This window comes from Python bivittatus, unplaced genomic scaffold, assembly GCF_059951505.1.
Source record: "Python bivittatus isolate LINGU-HERP-01145 unplaced genomic scaffold, Pbiv_v1 ctg000220_np1212, whole genome shotgun sequence".
Taxonomy (NCBI): Eukaryota; Metazoa; Chordata; class Lepidosauria; order Squamata; family Pythonidae; genus Python; species Python bivittatus.
Window position 1 is genome coordinate 1,203,247 of NW_028277048.1, and position 8,538 is coordinate 1,211,784.

Consider the following 8,538-nt stretch of genomic DNA (forward strand, 5'->3'; position numbering starts at 1 on the left):
CCTTTATCACAAGTATAAACAATTTTAGTAACTTATCACCTTCCCTTAAAGTACAACAAATCTCTTCTTCCCTTATCTCTTACCTACAAAGAAATACGTTGTTCAGTACTGATCAACAAAAGTCCATTAAGGTTAAGGTAAAATGCAGTACTGGAAGTGCCCCAGCGGGCAACGGAACGCCATCTTCCATTCATCTCCCTCTTTAATCCGCACCCAGAACTAAGCATCCCATAAGTCTAGTTTGGTAAAAAATTTTCCCCTTCGCTAGGTGAGCCAGCAAGTCCTTCATTAAAGGAAACGGGTACTTGTTTTCTTTGCATATGGCGTTCAGCCCCTGATAATCAGTGCACAAGCGCAGCAACCCGTCTTTCTTTTCCCTGAACAATAATGGCGCCGCTAGGGGAGATGTGGCGGGCTCTATGAATCCTCTGCTCAAGAATCCTCTGCCCAACTGACTGTGCAATTGAACTAGAGCCGAGAGCGAAATATCCAACCCCAAAAATATAATCAATGACTCAAAAGGAAATGGCGATGCTCTGAGAGTTCATTGATAAAAACTTGAGCAGAGGATTCATAGAGCCCGCCGAATCCCCCCTAGCGGCGCCGATTATCAGGGGCTGAACGCCATATGCAAAGAAAACAAGTATCCACTTCCTTTAATGAAGGACTTGCTGGCTCACCTAGTGAAGGGGGAAATTTTTACCAAACTAGACTTAAGGAGCGCTTACTTCTGGGTGTGGATTAAAGAGGGAGATGAATGGAAGACGGCTTTCCATTGCCCACTGGGACACTTCCAGTACCACATTTTACCGTTCGGATTGTCGGGGGCCCCAGGGGTGTTTATGCAGCTGTAATGCTCTTCTAATGGGTTTATTCTGTAAGAACCATTCATCCTTGGTTAGGAAAGAGTTAATTTCTTTTAACAACCCCTGGGCCGGAAGTTCGGGTTTCTTGCTTTGTGATCTGGTTACAGCAGCCAATGCTTCCTGGTTGGTTGGAATGATTGCTGACACTACTTTCTCCCTTTGACTCTCCTCTCGGGGTGCTGTGCAACCCCTCACCCCTCCCATGATTCTCGACCACCTGGGCTGGTCCGGCAACTCCGGCGGGGGTTCCTCAGGCATCTCCCAGAAGTCCATTTCACTCCGAACGCCTCCTTTTCCCACATTACCCATATTCTTTCTGTTTCACTATGCTCCCTCTCGCTCTTCTGTAACAACACAGCTCCAATGGCTACATCTGATGCATCTGCCTGAATTACAAAGGGTTTGTGGGGTCTGGGTGCTTCAGGATGGGTTCAGCTGTGAACAGGGTTTTGAGGCACTCAGCCTCTTGGCATTCCTCTGTCCAGTTCAGCGGAGTTTTAGCAAAATGTCAGGTCTACAATGTTCAAACTCCAATACAGACAAATCTCTTGAACTCCAAAGTAGATTCAAAAAAGATTTCATTTATTGGAGGATACATGCAGCTCTAAGCAAAACATTGCTAAAACTAAAGCCCGCGTAATTTTCCCTCTACTTTTACCCCCCCCTGCCCCCCTTCAATTTAGGCGCCACTTTTAGTTCTCATAGAGGTGTGTGACCTTGTGCATTGCAGCCCCGATAACACGCCTTCTTCCTGGCCTTCAGTCTTCCTCTGGCTCTGTCTTCTTTCACTGCCCCCCCATCACCAATGAGAATGGCAGAATCAAGGCAAGCTAAACAAAACATTCCCTATATACAAGCGGCAATTACTATGCTAATAAAACAGTCCTCTAGTTGATATATATTTTGATTGCTGCAGATTCTGACAGCCAGTTTCATTTGTATATCCAATGTAGCATCTCTTTCCATATCATTCTTATAGCCTGTCATTTTTAAATCCACTTTCAGATCAGTCTCAGTCTTGTCCAGTGAAACTTGTTCCTCTTCCATAACATGTTTTAAACACAGTCTATCTATATAGGCAGATACTCTTAAAATTAACTTCTGGGTCCATTGTTCAAAAATATCTTTCAATACATCCAACATTAAGGTATTTTGCTCCATTCTGTATTAGTAAATCAAATTTAAGTGTTCTTCGCCTTTAATTGTAATCTTTAGATCCTTCTGGTTCCCTCTAGTGTTCAACTTTCGAAGTTCCATCGTATCATTTTTTTTTTAAGAATTCAAAACAAAATCATTTTCCCACAAGAAGGATTCTTATAATGAATTCCAAAATCTTATTTCAAATTTATCTGGACCTTTAGTCCATTTGTACCTTTCCAAAATCAAAGTTCTAATCACCTTTTTGCTGTTTATTCCAAAATATATATTTTTTAATCCTTAAACTTGTATTTAAACTTCTTTCGCTAAGGATTGAAGGAGGCTTACCCAGTGCTGTAAAACTTGTAGATCCAAAGGTTCCTAACAGCAAATTAGGAAAACCAGTTAACAAGCAATTTCTGAAAGTGATTAGAAAAGGAAGTATGCAAACCCAGTGTCCTTTGAAAAGGCATCTATCATGGTTTGAGCAAAAATGGCTTTCCCTTGTCTCCCAGAGGTATAAATCCACTGGAGACCACTGTCTTGCAGTCTCCTCACAAGGAGCAATTGTATGAAGCACTTGTGGGTAATCTCAAGTCCTTTCCTGGTCCAGAGAAGAATTACGAAGAGCCGGCCTACTTGCTGGCTCTTCATTCTGCCGTGGTCATCAGCTCCACTTTTAGCACAGCCATCTCCAGTTTCCCAATTCTTCCCCAGAAGTCCCAAAAGTTGTTGAATTCTTGAGTGCCTCTTTATCTGTTTCCATCCAGATTGCCAGGAAAAGCCTGACAGAAACCTTTGAGAGAGAATGTGCCCCTGGCACAGATCTCTGGAGAGCTTGAAATTAAGATAACTGTTCTGATCTATGCTCACATCATAGTTGTGTCTTAAATAGAAACCAACTTTCAATGGTGAAAGGACATTGCTGATGTGCAATTCAATGAACGTTTGTCTTCTGTTAGGACCTCATTCTCTCAAGACATTACAGTTAACCAGAAGGTTGCCATGCATCAACAAAGTTTCCATTTCAAATTACTGGTTAAGGATCTTGATAATTACATTCAGACTCATGATTGTCGCTATGCAGAAAACAATTGTCCCTCTTGCTGTGGTAAACTACTACAGAAGGATTAGCACTGCAATTATTTCTGTAAGAGGGGCAGTTCATTCTTTTATTGAACGCCTTGTCTAACTACTATTCAGCCATTTTATAACATTTATGCTCCACTAATGTATTCTTCTCTATAGGTGGGGTGGGGAGTTTTAATCCACAAACAGTTGAGTTAGGGCTTATCCTCATGTCCTGCTAACAATGGCACAGAGATGCCCCATGAATAATTTTTAAAATACATGTTCTTACGACATTGCGTTCATCTCACCCCCAGTCTACATGTGAGGCAGCTTAAAGTTGCTTTTAGCTCTTCTGGGTTTAAAAGAGTGTCTTCTGTTTTCTCCTGATACAATTTTTGCTGTGGATGTTCATCTGTAATGCGGTTGATGAAGTGGTCAGGGGTGGGATCTGCCCAGTTCCTATTGGCCACTTTGGGCTACTACAAGCAGATCTCCTGGCCTTCTATCCTGGACATGGTTTTCTGTGGCCATTTTGGCTTGGGCTACAGGAGAGACCAGAAAACTGGCTTCTACAGAGGCAGTTGTCCTCTGCAGCTGACATCACAGGAATGGAGGGCTCAGCCTACTGACTTTAGTCATAAAATTAGTCATAGTTTTGTGACTATGAGGTGGAGCATTACAGTGCTTGATTTATGTCCTGTAGAATGTTCTTGCCCATCCAAAGAAGTCTGCATTCATGTCCCTGCAAGTCTATTGGGCACTTTATGCCTTCTGCTTGGCTGGAATGCCCTTTCTGCTCTTTTCCCTGAGTGCCTTTCTCTTCCCTGAATTAACAAAGCCGTGGGGAGGTTGGTTGCAAGGTGATGTGACAAAGAGTTCTCCCATTGTATTGGGCAACAGCCCCACCCTGCTGTTCGCTGTTTCAGAGTTATTTTTAAAGTCAGGGTTAGCAGTCTTCTGAAAGTCTGAAAGACCTCTATCCCACCTTACTGTGCTTCCCTACAAGCCCTTCACCTGCTTTTCAAGGCAGCTGATGGGACCCGATAGCTCTGCTCCCTATGGATTATTGGGTGGAAGGAGATGGCTCGCCAGAAAAGCAGCACCCCTCAAATTAGGAGCCATACTGTGCATCTGGTCTCTTAGGTTTTTATAGATGGCTAATCCCTGGGTCCAGCCAGTTGCCAAAACATGCCTCCTCCCCAACCTTAGCACCAGGCCATGGTGATTGAAGGATGTTTTCCTCCTGGCTGTTAATGTTCAGAAATGAAACCAGGGGATCTACTAACTGGTTTTCTTAATGTTGTGTGTGTGTCCTTCAAGTCAGTGTTGACTCCTGGTGACTGCCTGGACAAATCCCTGCCATTTTCTTTGCAAGGTTTTTCAGAAGTGGTTTGCCCTTGCCTGCTTCTTCCCAGGGCTGAGAGAGAGGAACTGACCCAGGTCAGCCAGATGGCTTTTCGGACTAGAACCCCTGGCCTCCCAGTTTCTAGCCTGATGCCTTAACCACCACACCAAACTGTCCCACATTAAATCTGTAAGGATAGCACCACTTGCCAGGCAGACCTGGGCTTGACCACCTGGGGGGTCAAACTGTATGCTGACCTTGTTTTCTGCCAGCTCAAGAACTGGTGGATTGCATTTTAATGTAGTAATGTGGAAGAGCTTTTGGTCTCGTATTATTGTATATATTAATCATTCCGGAATGTTAATCTTCAGTAGATCACTTGACTTACTCCTCAAATAATGAACCTGGTCCAAAATATGGGAATTCCCTTTTAGATTCCAGTATAGGTCATCCACCAAGGTAGTCAGTGCAGTCTCGGTACCATTTCCTTGATGAAATCCCAACTGATATGGGTCTAAGGTCTGTGTTTCTCAATCTTGGCCATTTTAAGATATGTGGACTTCAACTCTCAGAACTGGCTGGGGAATTCTGGGAGTTGAAGTCCACACATCTTAAAATGCTTAAGGTTGAGAAACACTGGTCTAGATAATCAGTTTTATCAAATGTGTCAAAATCTGGGAGGCCAGTACCTTCTGAAGCATCACAATAATTGATTATCTGATACTGGCTTATAATTTTAAAGATCTTCCAGGTCAAGGGAAGACTTTTCCAATAAAAATTTTGTAACTTCCGCCTTTAAGCAGGTAGGAACACATCCTACATTCCAGGAGGCATCAATCGCCTCTTTTAACTGTGGGGCTAATGCTATCGTCAATTTCATCAGTCAGGAGGGGTAATGTTTGAGCAAAGTGGGGGTAGCTTTCATATTTCCACATTACCTGTCTTTGTCCTCAAAATCTACAAAGTGAAAAGAATCCATGTGAACAGGACAAGCTCTTGCCAAGGCTACCTCCCTACAACATACCCCAACACTAGAGTCCATGATGAGGTAAAGCCAATTGACTTTGTCTCCATCAAGTGATGAAAATAGCTCACAGTGGATAAATGCTTTGTCTTGCTCTCTGGCAGGGTCTGTATCCAGTTAGCAGGCTGAACTGTGATTACAGCAAAGTCAGGTGATTGTGGGTGGGAGCTGCTACAGTGCAGTCTGTGACAGACGTTTCTTCAGAGTGGTAGGTAACATGTCAGCAAGAGTATCTACCAAAAATTAAGCTAATATAAATAAACTTATCAGTTCCTATTATATTATATCAGGAGACAATCCTTAGGTAGTACACAGGTTGTAAAATATCTTTTAATAACTATTTTGCAAAACAAGGGTAAATAATTGAAGTTCATCAGTGTTAGAGGAACTGTAGAGGAGAAAAACATACAGAGTAAGAGAGGGGAATCAGATGCACAAAGGGTAGATTATTCATCAGTGTGGGTGTGTCTCACAGGCAACTTTGGATAGCTAACCTTAGGCTGCCCATCTATGAGGTGGATTCCTTCCAATGCCCCATCCGATTAAATTGGGTGTGCGATTACAAGGAAGACAACTTAGTCAAGGGCTCTACTTAGGAAATGCCCTCCCTAATGGCATTCGCGTGGATATTTTTTCAACAATAAGCTAAAACTCTCATCTTTTTAAGGTGAGCATTTTAAAGAGATGGAATGGCAGCTTTTACATATTTTATTTTTCCTCATTTATTTTAGAATGTGAATGTGTGAATTTTTATTTATTTAATGTTGGCCAGCTCTGCCTTTCTCCTCTGTGCAATCTGTGAGATCTCTGGTGTAGGATTCTCTCATACCCATTCTCTAAAGAAAGCCTGGTGTTTACAGACACGTCCATGTTGTTTTCTTGGTAACAGTATGGAAGTAGTTTACTACTGCCATCTTTTAGGATTTTTAAAAAAATTTCCCAGTCCATTCTATAGCCTTGAGTTTTCCTGGTGACTCACATTTAAGTACTAACCAGACCCAACCCTTTTTGACCCTTCGCTGGGGTCAGTTACCTGCTATTACCTAACACTGTGGGCCTTTCTACAGCAAATACTGTACAAATAGATGTACTGATGACTAAATGGCATAGAACATTTTGTCTATACTCAGTAAGGTAACCAATATATAGTATACTCAGGATGTTGCCATCCTCCTGTTTGGACATTTTTATGAATCATGCAAGCAACGTAATTACAATGTAATTACTGCATGATGAATTTTTTTGCTATTTTTCCCCATTAAAAGGATACTGCCTCTTTATGAAATGCATCTTAGAAGACATTTACTCAAAGTTAAATCTGTGGGTGAAATGAAGTCTGCAGACTAACAGTAATAGTTACTATATTGGGTCTTACTCTTTTATTTCGATATTTATTTTCGTATACACAAAATAATTCATAAAATTTTAAAATATTGCTATCATTATTAGTTGCTAGTATAGTATTATCAACAGATTTAAATTTCTGAAACTATGGACAAAAGTTCATATTGTCAAAGTATTAAATTTTGCCAATATGTTTTGATCATGCCATGACCATAACATACATTGCTCATGATTGCTAAAGTTTAGGTAGCTTGATATTGCTGACCCTAACCCTTGATATTGCCACTATAGGCATCAGCAAACCTACTCTTACTTGTTATTTGTATTTCTTTCCATTGCTTAAGAAAAATCAAACTCCAAGGAAATGGCTACCAATCCTCCTATCCACTTTCCATCAAGATCTTCCTGTGTGCTCTAACACAATTTCCCACTTCCTATCTATCCCGAACTAACTGATTAACATCTTATTATTTATATATTTAGTCAATTTCTAGGGTCACCCATTCACAAGAAACTCTGGGCAGTTTACAAAGGATTAAACAACAGATAATGAAACATATAAATACCATAGCAATAAAAGTTCCATGTACAGATGCCTGTCGAAAGCACTGCATAGGTTTTAAGTTGGCATATGCCTTTCTTCAAGCCAAATGTCCACTCTCTTTCACAGCCCAAGCCAAAGAGAGGGCAGGGCCTCAACAAGCATAAGCAATCAATGGGAGTGGGACAGATCCCAGCCTCTGACCATAAGGTCATTGGCATTGTCACTGAGGCAGCATAGATTGTCCATACCACAAGGTTTATGTTGGAAGAAGAGGGAAATCACTACTTTGACAGTAGAACTATTTAAGCTACCTTCAAAGTAGGCTGAGAGTGAGAGGCAACATCGTGAGAACATGTCCCTTAAAAATGCTTACTGAGGCACATTCGTACCATGGTACATGAGTTGTGAGGATGAGTCCTCTGTGTTGACATAATACATTCATGGGGTTCTGTTGTTAGTACTTGTCTTTGGGAAGTATAATATATCCCAACTGTATATTTCAAAACTATTTTACAGGTCATGATCACACAGCGCATAACTATAAACCTCAGCTAGATAGAACTGCCATATTTAGCTCCCTGCACATTAAACTATTTAACATGGTTTGAGGCTCACCATGTTCTTTGAACTTCAAGTGGCTGGTCATCTTTGAACACTTTAACTCAAATACTTTATATGCTGGTCTTTGACCATAATTTGATTTGATTTGATCTGATTTGATTCAGACACTTTAATTACATCCAACTGAACACAGCAATCTTGCCTTTCCCATTTCAAGAATACCTGCAAGGGTTTATCACATTATGCAAGTCCCAGCCACTCCCTCTTTTAGGAAAGTGTAAAGCTGAGCTGTTATAGAGACAGTACCATCCAGATTAATAGCACCTCGGGCAGGTAAGACCTTGGCTGGATATGCATGTCAGAGAAGGGGTTGAGAAGAAAGCAGAAGGAAGCTGCTTCAGACAGAAGGAGAAGAAGGAGGGTGGGCTCCAAATAAAATTTGGACAATTCCAGTCTAAAGTGGAGAATGGCACTTTCTAGAGCAGTGTTGTATTGAAGCTGTTGGCTGATCACCATAGAAGACAAAGGATTTGATGCTGGTAAGCAGGGCCAGGGGCTGCTGGGGGAAAGGCAAAGTAGACCATCGCTCCATGAGTCATTCTGTGTATTCTCTGCTGGGCACTTTGCCTTTCTGTGCCCAGCATGG